Source organism: Phoca vitulina, unplaced genomic scaffold (assembly GCF_004348235.1).
Source record: "Phoca vitulina isolate PV1807 unplaced genomic scaffold, GSC_HSeal_1.0 scaffold25, whole genome shotgun sequence".
Classification (NCBI taxonomy): domain Eukaryota; kingdom Metazoa; phylum Chordata; class Mammalia; order Carnivora; family Phocidae; genus Phoca; species Phoca vitulina.
Window position 1 is genome coordinate 12,817,288 of NW_022589728.1, and position 9,999 is coordinate 12,827,286.

Genomic DNA, 9,999 nt, shown 5'->3' on the forward strand with positions numbered 1-9,999 from the left:
CTCCCTGTTTCCAGTATCACTGTCACAAACTGGTCAGAGGTAACATTGACCTCCTCAATTTGAAACAAGGGGGAGAGCTGTTTTTGAAGCAATTCTGTTCAGACCGTTCATGTTTCCAGGGTAAAGAATACTCAGTCATCCAGGAAATGGCAACTGCTCAGAATTCCTCTCTCTGGAACAAACTGGTATTGTCTTTCCGGGGTTGTTTGTGTTGGAGAGGTTACCAATTGTGCACACACATGACCCAGGGCTCCGGGGCAGCCGCTCCCGCTCCAGATTCTCAGTAATCCTGGGCACGGAGCTGCTGATCCAGCGCCAGCGGGGCCGCGCACACACAAAGCTTCCTGCTGAGTTGCCATGGTGTGGGTCCCAGTACCCTCAAAGGGCGGTTTTCAGTCTAAGAGGTAAGATTCTGTGTTTGGAGAGTTATAGACACTAACAAGGATAAAACTCATGGAGTTCCAGAACTCAGGGATGCTGTGATTTGAACCCATTCTCCTTGCCCATTCCCCGTACTGTTCAGTAGAGGCCGGTCAACGGGCCAGGTACTGAGCACGGAAAGGGGGACCAAAGACTCAAGATTCGGGCTCGGGGAGCATATGGATAGGCGAGGCAGGCATGTGTGCGGATAAGGGTATGAGTGAGGTAAGCCCACAGCACAGGGGAGTGGCATCTGAGAAAGCCGGGTGTTGGAAACTTCCCGGGGAAGCTGAACTTAAAGGGCCAGCTGACTGGAGGGAGGGGCAGGTGGAAAGGAAGCAGGGATAACAGGCCCCGGGCAGAGAGCCCCGTGGAAAAGAAGCAGGGGTACGGGCCAGTGTGAGCAGGCTGGGGGCGTCAGGTAGGCTGCAGGGGTGGGCCTGCCTGCCGTGCCAACTTCGACGGTCTCTGACAGGGGCTTACTCGCCTTCTTTTGCAGATGACAGCAGCATGGTTCAGAGGAGCGAGGTGCCTTGTCCAAAGCCACGAGCTAGGATTGGGACCCGCTGACCTCACTGTCTCAGGAAGACACAGCAGCGAATGTATACATTCAGGGTAGGTGTATTTGTGGTCTCTTGGAGAGAGCAGAAGGCCGTGAGCTGCAGGCCCTGGGGAGCTCCCGAGGTGGTCAGAACCTGTAGGGATCCACCTCCAAGCAAAAGAGGCTGGGACCTCTGTGCCTCAGTTTACAGGAGAGAGCTAGGCTCCTGCAGAGTTCATCAGCTCATATAATTACTAAGAATGACTCATGTGGAGGCAACACTGAGTGCTTTCTGCAGATTGACCAGGGCTGAGACGGCGGGGCTGGGGACAGCCACACTGAGCCCGTGGCCATGGCCAAAGCAAATGCGTAGCTTTGCGGTTATGGCCTTCTAACAGGCATCTTAGCTCTTCTCCTCTCTTGAAAATTTGCTAGCCTGCAGATACCATGTGTCCTGCCCTCTCCCTGCTCCAGGTCCTGAGAGGCCAGGCCTGCTACTTGCTGTGTGCTTAGGAGGCAGAGGGTACGAGGCAGTGGTTTGGGTTGTCCTAGGTCTAGACTCTGTCTTCCGTTAGGAAGACCCATCTGTGGCCTTAACTAAACTGTTCTGACTTCCTAGTAATAAAGTTGCTGTTTCGAATAACTGTGTCTACTGTGAATTGATTCTGAACTCAGAAATGGAGGCGTTGTATTTATCACTGCTAATACTTGGACGCTATAGGATTTCATACCAACATTTGAGGCAGAGGTCAAGCGAGGATTAGGGTTGGAGTTGGGGGAATTGCTTACTGAGTATATGGTAGACACTTAGATTATAGGCTAAAAACCAAGATAAGCTCAGTGTCTGACTGAGATTTTGGTGAACTAAATTAGGGCATATCAATACAATAAAAGATGACAACATTAAAAATGATTATACGTACATCTAGATTGTTATAAAATATTCATACTCTATTAGAGGCCAAAACATATCATAAGACAGTACAGTTGCATTTTTGGTTAAAACATACATGCATAAGAAAAAATCTGGAATATAGCCTAGAATATTTTTTTTTAAAAGATTTTATTTATTTATTTGAGAGAGAGGGAGGTAGAGCGAGCATGAGCTGAGGGAGAGGCAGAAGCAGACTCCCCACTGAGCAGGGAGCCCGATGCAGGGCTTGATCCCAGGACCCTGGGATCATGACCTGAGCTGAAGGCAGACGCTTAAGTGACTGAGCCACCTAGGCGACCCTATAGCCTAGAATATTAATAGATCATCTCTGGGAGAGAGATTATGTATAACTTTTTTCTTTTTTCTAATTTATTATGTTTTTTTTTTTCCCTAAAATGAATATGGATTTCTTGAGTAGTTAAAGAAAATGAAGGATGGTAAACATCTTGTCATACAAAAGAGAAGGCGTGGCAGAAGGAAATAGTGTTGGATCTGGAGTCAGAAAGATCTGGTTTTGCATCCCAGCTTTGCTCCTATTAGGGAGATGGCTTTGCTACCCGGGCATCTTGTTTCTTAGGCCCACTGTTGAGGGCTCATGGCAGTACACAAGGAGACCAACTGTCTTCTGGAAGGTTCCTGAGGTCCACTGGTGCTGATGTGTGGACAGGGCTTGGTCCCCACAGCTTTGTGGGCTAAAGGTCTTGATTTTGTTATCATCCTAGAGTGGATCAGGGATTGACTTACACTAACCAACTTCATAAATGACTCGTGTACATTAAATTCCATTTTAATTTTACTTGACAGTGGAGTACGGTGAGCGGGCAAGAGGCATAAGCATTGAGTTCTCCCTTTGATGCATTCTCTCCATGTGAGCAACTACATGAGAAGCCAAACTACAGTAAAACCGTTGCTGGGTGAGCAAAGGATCTTTCACATATTCAACAAACGATTTCTGGTCACCTAAGATGTGCTAGGCTTTGGGCTAGGTGCTGCACATGCAGAGCTAACCGAATTGACGTTTCTTTGTTGGGTAAAACAGCAGAATATTAATGACTATATAGGATAGTAGCTAGGAGCTTTGGAGGCAGGTGGTCCAAGACTCAAGCTTTTCTACTGACTGTAGAGACTTGGGAAAGTCACTTAACCCCTCTGAACCTCATATTTTCTCACCTCTAAAATGGAGATAGGGGGCCCTGGGTGGCTCAGTTGGTTAAGCGTCTGCCTTTGGCTCAGATCATGATCCCAGGGTCCTGGGATCGAGCCCTGAGTGGGGCTCCCTGCTCAGCGGGAAGCCTGCTTCTCCCTCTACCCCTCCCTGTGCTCATGCTCTCTCTCTCTCTCTCTCAAATAAATAAATAGAATCTTTAAAATGGAGATAGTACCCACCTCACTCATAGTCTTGTGTTGAGTATTAAATTAAATAATGTATGTAACGGCTTAAGTACAATGTTTGGCATATGGATGTGCTCAGTGAATGGTGCTATGACGACTATTGATATCCTATTTTAGCTCAATGCATCCATTTTGCAACAGGTTCTACCGGGATTCGCTAACCCTGGGTCTTCATCAAGCTAATCTCCTAAGTTAGTACTTGCAGGGGTACATCTGGCTTTAATTTTCTTGATTTTTTTCCTCTTAAACATCCACTGGCCTTTCTGATTATTACATTTTTTTCCCCCTTTAAATATGTTAGTACTGTTAGTTAGGCCAGGGGTTGACAAACACTTTCTGTAAAGAATCTGATAGGAAATATTTGGGGCAGAAAGGAAACGGAGCAGAAGCAACAGGAGAAGGTGGGGCCTTGGGGCATCCACATCCCAGTGGGTGTTGGGGAACCCTCATTGCTATGTGGACAATATTTCTTCTGAAATAACAGTCCCATCCTCTTTCCTACACGTCCCCTACCTGCAGTCTCTGTTGCAATGCCTCAGCTCTGCCATTATGGGACAAAAGCAGCCGGAGACTACGTGTTAATGAACGAGCATGACCGTATTCCAGTAACATTTTATGGATTCTGAAATGCAAGTCTTATATAATTTTCATTTGTTACAAAATATTTTTCTTTCTGGGGCGCCTGGGTGGCTCAGTCGTTAAGCATCTGCCTTCGGCTCAGGTCATGATCCCGGGGTCCTGGGATCGAGCCCCTCATCGGGCTCCCTACTCAGTGGTAAGCCTGCTTCTCCCTCTCCCACTCCCCCTGCTTGTGTTCCCTCTCTCGCTGTCTCTCTCTCTCTGTCAAATAAATAAATAAAATCTTTAAAAAACATATATTTTTTTCTTTCTTTTCCCCCCAACATTTAAAAAATGTAAAAACCATACAAGCTATAGTTTGCTACAATTTAGAAAACTCCTTAGATCATTGATCTCATCCATTTTGTGTTGATTTTATAATGTAATTATCAGGTGCAAAGTTATTTCCAAATTCATAGGGCCTCTCTCCTGTGGCTGCACCCTTCTCCATGCCCCGCCCCGTACCACCATGTAATGGCCACACATAGCTCGTAGGCCACCTATACTTTATATTTGAGGGTTGAATGACAGAGTAGGGGAACAGAGTGGTTCACAGTGCCTGGTCATGTGAGTACTCAATGTGCCTTTTCTGATTTCCCTTTTCACTTCAAGTTGTGCTTGGAACCTGTGATCTACAACACTGCGGCCTGGGCGTGGTGAAAATGGGGGGTGCTGCCCTAACTTTTGAGATAAGAAGGGTGCTTTTACTTCCCAGTCCTGGTAAGCCATCCCTTGTGCTTATGATGAGTGGTATGGACAAAAAAAGCTACCATAGTGCACTGTGGAAATCATACCACTAGATCCTTCCAGCAAATACTTAGGTTGAGGTCACTAGAGCTGGGGAACACATCTAGAGTGACTTCTCCCCTGCCAACACTTCATGTGTAAGCCTGTTTCTGCCTTGCACATATGTTGAGCATATATCTGGCTCTTCATCTTATCTTGGGAAATAAATTCAGCCCTACTTAAGAGAAATCTATATTTTAGTGAAGATACTGTAGACATTCAAAAGGAGGAATTCACAATACATTCCATACTGCGAAAGCATAATAAAACATCCTATGAGACATTAATTTTGACTCCCACAAATTGTTTCTTTTTTTGGCCAGCTTTCTTGTCTCCTTTCTCTTGCCTCAAAATCCTCTCTATCTTCTGAAGCAATTCGGCTCAGCATTTCTTGTTCTATCCCAGGCCATCCTGATAAGATCATTTTGTTCTTCTAGATGGTCAACCTTTATTTAGTTATTTATTTTTAAGAAAGATTTATTTATTTTAGAGAGAGAGAGAATGAGCAGGGAAAGGGGCAGACAGAGAGGGAGAGAAGCAGATTCTTCGCTGAGCACAGAGCCCAGTGAGGGGCTCGATCCCAGGACCCTGAGATCATGACCTGAGCCAAAATCAAGTCAGACACTTAACCGACTGAGCCACCCAGGTGCCCCTAGATATTCGTCCTTAAGATGTTCCCTTGATAAGAGTCTGTTAATCGTAAACTGTCTCAGCTTTTGTTTGGCCAAAATGTTTTTGTTTCCTTATCGTTCTTGAAAGATAGTATTTCTGAGAATACAATTCTAGATTGACAGTTCTTTCTTTTCATCTTTTGAAAACATGGTTCCACTGTCTTTTGGCTTCCTAGTTTTTGTTGCAAGTCCACTGTCAGACCACAGTCATTCTGTGGCAGGTGAGCTGTCCTTTCTCTCTTGTTGCTTTCAAAATTTTCTCTTCAGCTTTGGTGTTTTGCAGTTTCACATGATGTGCCTAGCATCTGTGCTCATTTAACAAAAATGTACCCTGCTTGAGAGATATTATACTTCCCATCTCTCAAGACTCATGTCTTTCATCAGATCAGGCATTTTCTTAGCTATTATCTCTTCAAACAAGGTCTCTCTCTTTCATTCATTCTCTTCTGTCTTGTGTAACTCTGGATATATGTTAGAAATTCTTATTCTTTCCTCCTTTTCTCTTTCTGTTTTCTATTCCATTCTAAGTATTTTCTTTTGATCTGTCTTCAGTTTACTAATTCTATCTTCACCCATGTTTATTTGGCTGGTTCACCTATCCACTAGTATACACATACACACACATTTTAATACATATGGCTTTAATTAAATATATTTTTATTTGGATTTTTATAAGTTCTATTTGGTTCTTTGTCAAATCTTTTTTTGGGGTCACTTTTGATAGCCCCCCCTTTCCTTGTTCCTTTTCTATCCTTATGTCTTTCAACATTTCATTTATAGTTATTTTATGTTCTATATCTGATAATTCCAGTATTTGAAGTTCTTGGGGGTTTAAATCATGCTTATTGTTTTTGCTGACTTTCACTTATGGGGATTGGTTACTTCGTGGTGTGATAAATTTTTTCTCTTTTTAAAAACTTATATTTAAACCCACATGCCTGGGTTAAGAAGGCTTTGCTCTGGAGTGGATTTACATTTTTATCTGCCAGGCACACAGGTGTTACCAAACTGGGACCACTTTAATTTGTTTTCTTTGTTTGGGGTTTTAAAGATTAGGTGGGTAATGAGATAGTGAACCTGAGATTCATGTGACAGGAGGCTCGTAGTTACAAATTTCCAGGGAGACCATTATTATTATTTTAAATTTTTATTATTAGTACTATTATTGATAGTATTTTCCACCTGGAGCTGTGGCAGGAACAGATTTCCGTCTGACTTATTTTGCCAGCAGGTATGTTTTTCTAGTCCACTTTTCCCGGAATGTGAGCTCCTTTCAAGAAGGTTCAAGCTTTATGTGAGACTCAGGTTCATCTCTCTACTTTGTGTAGGCCCAAAGAACCCATTTCCCTGCACAACCATTCAAGATTTTCTTTTCTTTTTAAGAAGATTTTATTCATTTATTTGACAGAGAGAAAGAGAGAGATCACAAGTAGGCAGAGCGGCAGGCAAAGGGAGAGGGAGAAGCAGGCTCCCCGCTGAGCAGGGAGCCTGACGTGGGGCTCAATCCCAGGACCCTGGGATCATGACCTGAACTGAAGGCAGATGCTTAACCGACTGAGCCACCCAGGCGCCCCCATTCAAGGTTTTCTAAAAGGTTCAGAAAGTAAATATTTTAGGCTTATGAGCCATATGACCTCTGTTGCAACTATTGAACTCTGCTGGATACATAAATAAATGGGCATGGCCATTTGCCAGTAAAACTATTTACTAAAATAGGTAGTTCACCTGCATACTATGGGTTGTCAACCTCTGCTTTAGAATCCTGGTATTGGCCTTTGTTTCCTGAGCAGCCCCAGCTCCTGAACTTCTTACTTTTTTGTTCATGCTTATTTTGTTTTGTTTTATTTTCCTTGATGTTACATATAGGCATTTTCCTCATTATCTTGTGAGTTAATCAGTTCATTTAATAGTGCATTTTATCCAACATATCAGTGTTTTGCAATGGAAGAATTTTCACAATACCTAGCCTTCTTATAGCAAAACCCAACAATTTATCTCTCCCCTTTAGCTTACATGTGCTCTCACCTGAACAAAAGCTGGTTTAAGTTGACAAGAGACAACCATCGATTTTTTCAGAAGCATCTGCCCTAGTTCTCTCGAGTCTTGTTGCACCGATTTATAGCTCCTCTTCTGTCTGAGAGCTTATAGTCTCAGCAAGATTTCAGAAGAGTTACACTAAGATTCTGACCTCTCTTCTGTCCTGTCGGAGGATAGAGTAGCAGAAATTTGGGTGTTATATATGGATGTGGCCTTCCGAAAGTTCTTTCAGCCATGTCTATTGAGCTTCTATCTGTCTCTCACTGCTCTAGGGGCTGAGGTTTACCAGTGGATGAGACAGAAAAAAGTCCTGCTCTCTTGGACCTGGCATTTTATTTATTTATTTATCTTTAATTTATTTTTAGATTTTATTTATTTATTTGAGAGAGTGAGCAAGAGAGAGAAAGAGAGAGAAGGAGCATTGCGGGGGTGGGGGTGGGGTGTGGAGCAGGGAGAGGGAGGAGATTCCCTGCTGAGCAGGGAGCCCGATGCAGGGCTCGATCCCAGGACCCTGAGATCATGACCTGAGCTGAAGGCAGACGCTTAACTGACTGAGCCACCCAGGTGCCCCTCATAACTTATTTTAGAAAGAGTTATCCTTCAGTTCCTTTATTCCACAATACTTATGGAATATTTACTATATTCTATACACCAAGTACTGGGTAACAATTGCAGAACAAGACAAAAACTGTCCCTGTCCTCATGTAGCTTGTATTACAGTGGGGGAGAATGTGCCTTTTTAAAAGGATCAAAAAGACCCATGTTAAAGAAATGGGGTATTAGTCAGTCATGCTGAGCAACTCTCAAGGTCCAGTTGCTTTGTATATATCGGTGACTCCTAAAACTTTTATCTTCAGACCAGATCTGGTTCCTGAGCCTGAGACCTGCATGCCTGAGTGCCTAATGAGCATATCTAAACCTGATCTTCCACATCCTGCAGCTCCGTCAGAAAACATCTTCCTCCCTCATCTACCCACACACCACCCCATGTCCAATCAGTTACCCCGCCCTGCTGCTTCTGCCTTCTAAGCAGAATGCAACTCCCTACATTGGTAGTATGCCCACTGTTCCGCGGCAGTCCTGGCCACTATTGCTCACTTGGCTTATCCCAACACACCCTTTCCTGCTCTCCAATCCATTTTCCACACTGCAGCCTGAGCAACATTTCACACAAACAAACCCGATCATCTCATTAATCTGCCTGGAGCCCGTCCATGACTCCCCATGGCCCTTAGGAAAAAGTTCAAACTCTTCAGTGTGGCTGAGGAAGTCCTTCTCTTTTTCTCTCTCTCATGCATGTGTGTGCGCATGCACGTGTGAGCGTGAACACACATGAGCCTACTCATATGCTGCTTTCTCTTTCCAGAACGTTCTCCCCATCACCTGGCTCTCTTCTACTGGGGTCTTCCCATTCTTCCCATGATTTTGGCTGCCTGTGTTGCTGGCAGGTTATGGGCCTCACACTTGGCTGTGAGCGTCTGCTTGGTTTGGTGTCCTCTTGACTGTGACTGGGGCAGACTGATTATAGAATGCAGGCCTCAGGGCCCACCCCTTGGTTCAAATCCTGATTCTGCCACTTCCTTGGGCAAGTTACTTAGCTTCTCTTAAGCTACTGATGTGAGCATGGGTAAAATGGGGAACACAGCGAACTTACCTCACAGATTGTTACAAGACACGTAACAGAAGTGCATCTTTGTTAGGGTGTGACTTTAGCGGGGACTCTCACGCTTTTGGTCCCAGCTTAATGAGGCTCTCAGGGAGGTCTTCCTTGAGATGCCCTCTGTTTTCATGGCTCGCACATTTCCCCTTCACGCATGCACCTCCTTTCTTGTGGTCATTCGTAGATGAGTGCTAGTATGTAGTAACAGTAATTGTCTGCTGGTGTGTGAGCGCTTGCAGCAGGAGACCAACCTCTTGTTTCCTAAAAATTCCCAGTGTTCACTATAGTACACCGTACAGTACAGCTTGGTATGTAGTAGGGCCCAGTAGAAAAAGAGTACCTGAGGAATGCATGGGATAGATGCAGAATTTAGTTCATCTGAGTTGACATCTGGAAAGAACTTTCTGCCCCTGAGAATCACGGGACCATGTAATACCTGAGCGGGACAGCTCCACATCTGGAAATGCACTCTGTCATTCTATAGTACAGAAGAGCTTAAAAAAATGTATTTCCATATTGTTTTTTTTTAAAGATTTTATTTATTTATTTGACAGAGAGAGAGTGAGTGCACATGAGAATGGGGGGGGCAGAGGGAGAGGGAAAAGCAGGCTCCCTGCTGAGCAGGAACCCTGATGTGGGACTCGATCTCAGGACCCTGAGATGTGACCTGAGCCGAAGGCAGATGCTTAACCGACTGAGCCACCCAGGTGCCCCTCTATACTGTTTTTTAAAAAATGCTTGTTTTTCCAGCCATGTTTCTAACTTAGAGACTATTAGATGTGGCTGAATGTTCACATGGTGGAACCACCTTTACCAGCGGGGAGCAGAGGGCTTTAGAGCTGAACCACAAGAGCACCCCACAGCCCTGTCTGTAGTGTCTCTCTTTGCCTTGGGAAACTCCTCTTTTCAGGGCAGTGTTCCTTATTTGTCTATGCCCCCC

The 9,999-nt window shown here is 44.4% G+C and overlaps 1 long non-coding RNA gene across 10 annotated transcripts in view; it reads left to right on the top strand.

The window, feature by feature from the left end:
• Positions 1-249: 249 nt before the first annotated feature.
• LOC116642919 overlaps positions 250-9,999 on the top strand; it is a 105,457-nt gene continuing 95,707 nt past the window's right edge. For 7 of the 10 annotated variants that reach the window (XR_004301435.1, XR_004301437.1, XR_004301441.1 and 4 more), the window contains exons 1-3: positions 250-404; positions 920-1,035; positions 2,700-2,809. This is a non-coding gene — a long non-coding RNA (uncharacterized LOC116642919). The other 3 variants (XR_004301444.1, XR_004301442.1, XR_004301443.1) reach the window with 2 other exon arrangements.